The sequence below is a fragment of the Orycteropus afer genome, unplaced genomic scaffold, assembly GCF_000298275.1.
Source record: "Orycteropus afer afer isolate SDZICR_OR568_19922 unplaced genomic scaffold, OryAfe1.0 scaffold00439, whole genome shotgun sequence".
Classification (NCBI taxonomy): Eukaryota; Metazoa; Chordata; class Mammalia; order Tubulidentata; family Orycteropodidae; genus Orycteropus; species Orycteropus afer.
In genome coordinates, this window is record NW_006922026.1 from 1,404,620 (window position 1) to 1,414,650 (window position 10,031).

A 10,031-nucleotide genomic window follows, 5' to 3' on the forward strand; every position below is an offset into this window, starting at 1 on the left:
AACTGCACCAGCCCCTCTTCCTGTTTTCTTTCTTCTCTTTTCCTTTTATTTTTTTCCCATATTTTCTTTCTTTTTATTTATTTCGCCTTCTTCCTCCTTGCCTTTTTTTAGTTTTCTCAACTTACTTCTCATGCATCCTCTTTTTTAAGTTTATTTTTTCCTGACCCACCCATTTTCTAATATTTAGATATTAATTCCCTACTAGTCAGCCAAACCTACTATAATTACCACTTACCACCTCACCTAATTTGCCAGCACTACCACCTGCTCTCACCCTACTGGAACAAAAAGAGATGGTAGGCATAACTTGCTCTTCCTATAAAGAGCTCCTCTTCATGACCAACAAACAGACACCTGGACATTCCCACCAGTTATTCCACCTACCCAGAAAAAAGTGGTAACCACACCAATGCTGCAGAAATAGCCAACAAAGGAGCAAACCTGCCCCACCAGTCCAGATATACTAAAACAAAGCAACAAAAAAAAAAAAAGGATTAAACACCAAGCATGTAATAAACAAATAAAAGCAACAAATTTAAAATTCCTCTGAAGCAATAGACTTAAACTCAAACAAAGTAATAGAACAAAATAGCACAAATGAAAAAAGAACTAGGAAAATTCTAGGAGAAAGAAGTAATGGAACTACTTGAATATATATAAACTTCCAAGAACTCAAAGAAATCACGCTCGTGCGCACACACACACACAAAGTCAAAGAAAAACCAGAAAATATCATAGAATAATTTAGCAACATGGTGAAAGAGAAGAACGAAAAAACTAAATAGATATTTAGAAATCATACAAAAACAGCAACATAAATCAAGATTAAAACTATAGAGATAGATAACACATTGGAAGTAAAAAAGAGTCGAATAGAAAAAAAATGAAAAAAATGGATTAGTCAATTAGAAAACAAGTCCCTTGATAAAATATTGTATGAAGAAACATCAGAAATAAAGAATGAAGAAAGCCTAAGAATCATGTAAGGATAATATCAAGACAATTAATCTACATGTGATTGGTATTCCAGAACAGGAGCAGGTGAAAAAAAAAAAAAAGAAAAGAAAGAAAGAAAGAAGGAAAGAAACAGTGGAAACTGTCAGAGTTCCTAGAATAAACATCCCCAATATCACAAACGATGAAAAGATGTCCATCTAAGAAGTTCAATGAACCCCATACTGGATAGACCCAAAACAAACATCACCAAGATATATCATAATCAAAATTTCCTAAAACAAAGACAAAGAAAAATCTTGAGAGCATCTGGAAAAAGTCAGAATGTCACCTACAAAAGTGAACCAATAAGACAAAGCTCTAATTTCTCAGAAGAAACTATTCAGGCACGAAGACAATAGGTTACATATATAAAACCTAGAAAGAAAAAAATGCCTGTTAGTTACTTTTTGTGTCAACTTGGCTGGGCCTGGTTTTGAGTGGCTAGGCAGTTATTGGATGTTGTTATTCCCCATGATGAGACTTGTAATGAACTTCATGGTGGAATCTACTGGAACAGCTGAGTAGCTGCTTTAGAGATGTGGTCTGCTTCCAGTATATGAGAAGGCAACTTTGAGGAATGTCTCTGCAGCTTTTTAGCACACTTGGACTCTGAAGGTAGCAAAATCCTCACTTCAATGGCTAGTCTGCTGATCTTGCAACTGTTAATGGACTTAAATTAATGGCCAGTCATGTTGGCTGATAATTTTGGGACTGTGCCATTTTACTTGTTGACCTTTGGTTTGTCAGCTTCAGAAGCCAGCAGATGTTTGCGTTAAGAGAAGTCTTCAGCTTCAGTGCACTGAAAGCAAGAGGCAGAGCTGAAGCCCACGAGCAAGGGGCTTTCTCCCAGCCCCTAGAGCTGGCACTTCGAACTTGGATTTATGGTCTCTGTAGTGCCTAAGGGATTTGACTGCTAACCAGAAGGCTGATGGTTCAAACCCATCAGCCACTCCTCAGAAGGAAGGTTGTGCAATCTACTTCCATAGTGCGACTGCCTCAGAAACCCAAGGAGAGGTTGCTATGAGTTAGGTCTGACTCGATGGCACGTAACAACAACAAACTGTAAGAGAATATATCTCTCTTTATTAAAATCACCCATTTGTGGTATGTTCTGTTAAAGCCCCACTAGAGAATCAAAAAGAATTTTGTACTGAGAGAGTGGGGTACTGCTCTGACAGATACTTTAAATGTGGAAACAGGAGTGGAGTGCATCCTTGACCTGAGACCCCTGTGCTGAAACCCTGGCAGAGAGATAGCAGCAGCAGAGCCAAGAGACCACCATGAGATAGGCTTACAGTCCATGGAGGAGAAAGCTGATGTCACTGAGTAGGTGACTTCCAGGTGGAGTGGGTTGCCTCTGGGTTGCCTTTGGACATTAGGGTAGGACCTTGGCCTTTGGAGGTGAAGCCACCATAGCCTCCTAGGTTTCAAAGACTCAGACCTTCACCTACTTAGTTTTAGAGTGTGGAGCTACCATTCATGTGCATCAGTGGGGTAGGACCATATCTGCTGCCATATCCTCAGCCCCAGAAGCTGAGGAACAGGGCCTGTCATTCCAAGGTCATGAGATCATCACTCAGATGAACTAGGGGCCTGGAGCCACCCAGTGAAGGAGATGTGTACAGATGCCAAGTTGAGAAGGGGTGAAATCGTGGTTGTCAAGTTGTGTTTCAACTTGGTTGAGCCTGGTTTTGAGTGGCTGGGCAGCTGGATGTTGTTATTCCCTATGATGAGACTAGTAATCAAGTCCATGGTGGAATCTGTTGTAGCAGCTGATTAGCTGCCTTAGGGATGTGGTCTGCTTCCAGCACATAAGAAGACAGTTTTGAGAAAGGTCTCTGCAGCTGTTTTGCATGCTTGGATCCTAGATGTAGCTGAATCTTCACCTCAATGGCCTGACATTTTGTCTGCTGATCTTGGGACTATTAATGGACTTGAATTAGTGTCCTGTCATGTTGCCTGATAATTTTGGGACTATGCCATTTTATTTGTTGCCCTTGGGTTTGTCAGCCTCAGCAGCCAGAAGATGTTTGAGTTAGAAGAAGTCTTCAGCTTCAGTGGGCTGAGAGACAGAGGCAGAGATGAAACCCAAGGACAAGGGACTTTCACTCAGCCCCTAGAGCTGCCACTTTGAATTTGGACTTCTGGTCTCCTAAACTGTAAGAGAATAAATCTCTGTTTGTGAAAGCCACCTATTTGTGATATTTTCTCTTAGAGTGACACTAGAAAACCAAAACATTGCCAAGGAAGAATATGAGTGAAAGTGTCCTTTAAATACAATGGTGAAATCGACACATTTCTTGATAAACAGAAATTAAGGGAATTTTTAAAACTGGACCAAATTTGCAATAAATGCTAAAGTGAGTCTTTGGACAAAACAACAACAGCAAATAAAAGGAATAATATAAACATGACAACATCACACAGATGGTTCACCAGAAAAAATACTCTCAAAATTAAATAAGTTGCAAGACTGAAAATAGAGAACCCAGGTGTCAATCTGTAAAAGAGAACTACAAATCAAAAATAGGGAATGAATGGTATAATTACAAAACTTCCAAATGAAGAGGAAATCAGGATGATGTCAATATAGAACAGCCTGTTTCAAACTTAGAAAGATAAAAATTTACTAAGGGTAGCCGTAAAAAAAAGTAATGAACTTTCTAACCAAAATAATAAAGGAGAAAATCATAAAGGCTAAGTAAACACAAAATCAATAACAGTGAAGAAAAAGAAAAGAAAATATAACAACTCAACATAGAGAAATAAATGAATGAGGAAATAATCAATAACACAATGAAAAACACAAAAGAATTACAGCAGTAAATTTTTACTCTGGTAGCACAGTGCCAAAGGCATTTGACTGTTAACCAGAAGGTTGGCAGTTCAAACCAACCAGCCACTCCTCTGAAGGAAGTTTGGGCAATCTACTTCCATAGTGAAACTGCCTCGGAAACCCAAGGAGAGGTCGCTATGAGTCAGGTCCCACTCGACGGCACATAACAACAACAACACCACCATTAATTACAATGAATGTAGATGTACTATATGTACCAATGAACAGAAAGAGAGTGACTCAACGAACAAGAAAAGAAAGCCCATCCATGTGCTGCCTACAAGAGACTCACCTTACACACAAAGGTAAAAATTAATTAAAAATCAAAGGAAGGAAAAATATTTATCAAGCTAATGACAACCAACAAAATGCAAGAGTACTGATATTATTTTCTGATGAAATGACATTAAGGCAAAAACCTACATAAGAGAAAATAAACAACATTATATAATGGTAAAATTGCCAATCCAGCCAGAAGCCATACTGAAATAAATATCTCTGCACCCAATGAAAGAACCCCAAAGCACAAAAGCAAACATTAACAGAATTGAAAACAGAAATAGACAATTCCAAAATAGTAGTAGAAGACTAACATACCAATTTCAATGAGACGGAACAAATAGAAACTTAGCAAAGATGCAGAAGATCTCAACAACACAACCGACTTGATCTCAGAGACATGCAGAAAACTCCACCCCCAAAACTACCATATACATTCTGCTCCAGTTCACATGGATTGTTTTCCAGAAAACAAACAAACAAACAAAAAACATTTGTTAGGCACCAAAGCAAGCTTCAATAAATTTGAAAACATTGAAATGATACAAAGCATCTTCTCAGATTGCAATGTTATAAAATTAGAAATCAATAATAGATCAGGGAAAACAAATTTTATGCATGGAAACTGAATAATACCCTACTCAAAAACTACTAGATACCAGAAGAATTAAAGTGTAATTAAAAAATTCCTAGAAGCAAATGAGAGTGGAAATACAACATACCAAACCTTTTGGGACTCAGTAAAAACAGTACTCAGAGATTAATTTCAATGTACATATCAAACAAGAATAAAAGAACCAAAATCAATACTTTAATCTAAAAACACCAAGAATGAAAAAATAGAGCAACAACAACAACAACAACAACAAATGCCTACAGACTGCAGAGGAAGAGAAATAATGAAGATTGTAGCAGATTACTCAACAAGAAAACTACTGAAACTAGTTGAAAGATAAAGAGAACACAGAAAAACAATAAGACTAGAAGTTGGTTCTTTGAAAAAAATAACAAAATTGACAAACTACTGGCAAATTTAACTAAGGAAAAGAAAGGGAAGATGCAAATAACATGATTTAAAAGTGCAAGAGGGCAACATTAGAACAAAACTAACAGAAATAAAAATAATAATAACAGAATACTATAAAGAATTGAACTCCAACAAATTCAAAAAGCCAAAAGAAATGGACAAATTTCTAGAAACACATGACTTACCTAAATTAACACAAAATGAGATAGAAAATTTGAACAGGCCAATAATAATATAAATAACTGAACAGAACAGGTTCTTAAAAAAAAAAAAAAAACTCTTAACAACAACAAAAAGTCCTGGCTCAGAAAACTTTCATATAGATTTCTATCAAACATTCAGAAAAAAGCTGACACTATTCCTATGCAAATTATTCCAGAACATAGAAAATTATGGAATATTCCCAAGTTCATTTAATGAATTAACCATAGCACTGGTACTAAACTCAAGCAAAAATAAATAAATTAATTAAAATCACTAAAAAAGAAACTTGTAGATCAAATTCCCTCATGAGTATAGATGCAAAAACCTTTAACAAAATCTTAGCCAATAGAATCTAATAATGTAGCACAAAAAAATAATGCACCATGACAAAGTAGGATTCATACTGGCTGTGCAAGAATAGGTCAACATTTAGAGAAACAATCAACACAATCCATTACATAAATAACCAAAGGAAAATAATTTCATGACCTTTTCACTCAATGCATAAAAGGCATTTGATGAAATCCAGCAAAAACTCTCAGCTTAGGGATAGAAGGGAAATTCCTCAGCATCACTAACAGCTTAAACACAAAACCAATGACCAATATTATTCTCAACAAAGAGAGACTGAAAGTCTTAGCTTTATGATAAGCAATTAGACAAGGATGCCCTCTATTACCACTTATATTTAACATTGTATTAGAAGTTGTAGCCAGGACAATAAGGCAAGAAATAGAAATAGAAGGCATACAAATTGGTAAAGAAGAAGTAAAATTATCCCTATTTGTAGATAATATGACCCTATACATACAAGATCCTAGTGATTCAGCAAGAAAACTACTGAAACTTGTTGAAAGTTTCAGAAAAGTGGCAGAGTAAAAGATCAACATAAACAATCAGCTGCATTCTTCTACATCAACAAAAAGATATCTGAAAAGCAAATAAGGAAAACAATATCATTTACAATAGCTACCAGAAAGATAAATTACTTAGGAATGAATCTTACCCAGGCACAAAAGACCTGTACAAACAACACTACAAAACACTACTACAAGAAATTAAAATAGACCTACATAAATGGAGGAACATATCGTGCTCATGTATAGGAAGACAGAACATTGTGAAAATGTCAATATTACCCAAAGTAATTTATAGTAAAAATGCAATCCCAATCCAGATTCCATCAACATATTTTAAGGAGGTGGAATAGCCAAGCACTAATATTATATGGAAAGGATAAAAATCTCAGATAAACAAAGTACTGCTGAAGAAGAATATAGTAGGAGACTTCACACTTCATAATTTCAAACCTACTATACAGCCACAGAGGAGCTCTGGTAGCATAGTGGCTAAGGCACTTGACTGCTAACCAGAAGGCTGGCGGTTCAAACCCACCAGCCACTCCTCGGAAGGAAGGTTGGGCAATCCTACTTCCGTAGTGATACTGCATAGGAAACCCAAGGAGGGGTCGCTATGAGTCAGGGCTGACTCGATGGCACATAACAACAACAACAACATACAGCCACAGTAGTCATATTACCTGGTATTGGTACAGACATGGTAGACCAATGGAACACAACTGAGAACCCAGAAGTAGATCCACCCACCTATGGACAGTCAATGTCTGGCAAAGGTACAAAACCCATTAAATGGAGAAAATACAGTCTCTTTAACAAATAAACCAAATAAAAACCAACTCACTGTCATCTACTCGATTCTGACTGATAGCAATTTCTATTAGGTTTCTGAGGTGGTAAATCTTCATGGAATGAAACTGTTTCATCTTCCTTCCATGGAGCAACTGGTGGATTTGAACTGCAAAACTAATGATTAGTAGTCAAATGCCTTAGGCATTGGGCCACCAGAGCTCCTTCTTTAACAAGTAGTTCTGGACAAAAATGAATATCCAGAGAAATGAAATAAAATTCATACTTCAGACCACATATAATAACTAATTCAAGATGTATCAAAGATCTAAATGTAAAACCTAAAATTATAAAGATTATAAAAAAAAAAAAAAATACAGGCCCAAATTTAGAGTTCCTAACTGATGGCATAAACTATAAAACAACCCTAAATGCACCAACGTTGTTGTTGTTGTTGTTGTTAGGTGCCATAGAGTTGGCTCTGCTCATTGTGACTATATGTCAAACAGAACAAAATACTTCCTGGTCCTGCATTAGCCTCAAAATCCTTGCTATAACTGAGCTCATCATTGCAGCCACTATATCAATACATCTCTTTGAAGGTCTTCTCTTTTTTCGCTCACCCTCTACTTTACCAAGCAGGGAATGGTCCCTTCTGACAACATAACCAAAGTAGGTGACATGAAGTCTGGCCATTCTAGCTTCCAAGGAGTATTCTGGATAAACTTCTTCCAGGACAGATATGTTAGTTCTTTTGACAGTCTGTGGTATTTTCAGTATTCGTCACCAACACCGCAACTCAAAAACATCAACTGTTCTTCAGTCATCCTTATCCATTGCCATTAGAGAGATAGAAATCAAAACAAAAGTAGGATATTATCTTACCCCAGCAATAATAGCAAACTTTAGCAAAACAGAAAACAACAAATGCTGACAAAGATACAGAAAGTTTGTAACTCTCATATGCTAGTGGGATAGTAAAATGGTGCAATCACTGTGGGAAAAGATATGGAGCTTCCTTAACAAGCTGTAAACTGAAGTACCATTCGAATCAGTAATCCAACTACTAGGTATATATATGCTAAAGAAGTGAGAGCCAGGACTCTAGTAGATGTAAGCACACCCCTGTTCATCCCAGAATTATTCATAAGAGCAAAGAGATGAGAACAACCTAAGTGCCCATCAATGGATGAATGGATAACCAAACTAGGGTATATACACACAGTGGAATATTATGTAGCATTAACAAATAATGAAGAATATGTGAAACACCTCATAACATGGATGTACTTGGAGGAAATTATGCTGAATTAAATAAGTAAATCACAGGACAAATATTGTATGAGTTTACTATTATAAAAAGTCAAGGAAATCTTTTCACAGGGAAGGAAACTTCCTTTGTTGGTTACCACGGATGTGAGGCAGGAATGGGAAAATTACTAAGTAGGTAAGTTGTATGTATTAATTTGTGTGAAGGCAATATACAAACAATGGGTGACTAGCACCATATCACTAAGGAAAAGGAAGACAAAGAGAGGTGCACAAGAGGTACAGACAACAAAGTTAAATAATATTACATACACAATCCTGCATTATCAGTAATAATGAATATTAATCTATGAGAGGATACATAGGTAGATGGTTAAGACAATCAGGTTTGGGTAAGTGAACAGGACTATACTCATGACCATATATACGTTTGGCAAACAATATTACTTCATATTTGCAGGTGGTGTAAAAATATCCATGTATAGGTTTCTGAGGCATTATCCCTATGGAAGTAGATTGCCCAATCTTCCTTCTGAGGAGTGGCTGGTGAATTTGAACCACCAGCCTTCTGGTTAGCGGTCAAATGGCTTAGGCACTATGCCACCAGAGATCCCATCTGACACATACTAGAGAATAAATTTTTTTAAAAAATAATTCACAATCCTTTATTTATGTGACAAAAAGATGAGTTAATGAAATCCCAACGCAATCTTATACTAAATGACTTATTTATTCATAGGTTGTATACAAGTAAACTGATAATTCAGTTAAGGTACCATTTTATATAATAAATAGGTGATCAATTTCAGGCAGAAGGAAGCAAAAAAAAAAAAAAAAAATCCATGTATGTAGTAGAGCTAACAAGGGACAAAGTTATGATACATTCTTAACCATATCCAAACACCTTAGTCTTGTGGGCTTAAGTCCATAATCATGGGGGAAATAAAACTGAATTGGCATAACATAGTCACAAAGACATTGTTCTACATCCTACTTTGGTGAGTAGTGACTAGGGTCTTAAAAGCCTGTGAGCAGCCATCCAAGATGCAACTATTGGTCACTTCTTTTCTGGGACAAAAAAGAGTGAGGAAAATCAGGGACACTTGGATACAATCAGTCTAAGACTGAAAGTGATCACATGGAAACTTATCATCCAATCTATCCATTTTAATCTCAGCCTCTACAAACCTGAGACCAGAAAAACTACATTGATGATGTCTGGCTGCTATTGCCAATCCCTCTAAAATGGAACACAGTAGGAGATCCAAAACAGAAGGGGAGAAAAATGTGGAACAAAACTCAAAATAATGCAAAAAAAAGACCAGATTCACTGGTCTGATAGAGACTGTTGGAATCCCTAAGACCATAGACTTTAGTCACCTTTCAAGCCACAAACTGAACTCACCCTCATGAGTCAACTTTCAGCCTAATAGTTGTTGTTGTTAGGTGCAGTTGAGATGTTTCCGACTCTTAGTGACGCCATGCACAGCAGAACAAAACACTGCCTGATCCTGTGCCAACTTCATGATCCCTGCTATACTTGAGCCCATCATTGCAGCCACCATATCAATCCATCTCGTGGAAGGCCTTCCCCTTTTTTGACGACCCTCCACCTTACCAAGCATGACAGTTTTTCCAGGGAATGGTCTCCTCTGAAAACATGACCAAAGTAGGTGAGACAAAGTCTAACCATTCTCGCTTCCAAGGAGAATTTTGGGTGCACTTCCTCCAGGACAGATCTGTTACTTCTTTTAGCAGTCCGTGGTACATTCAG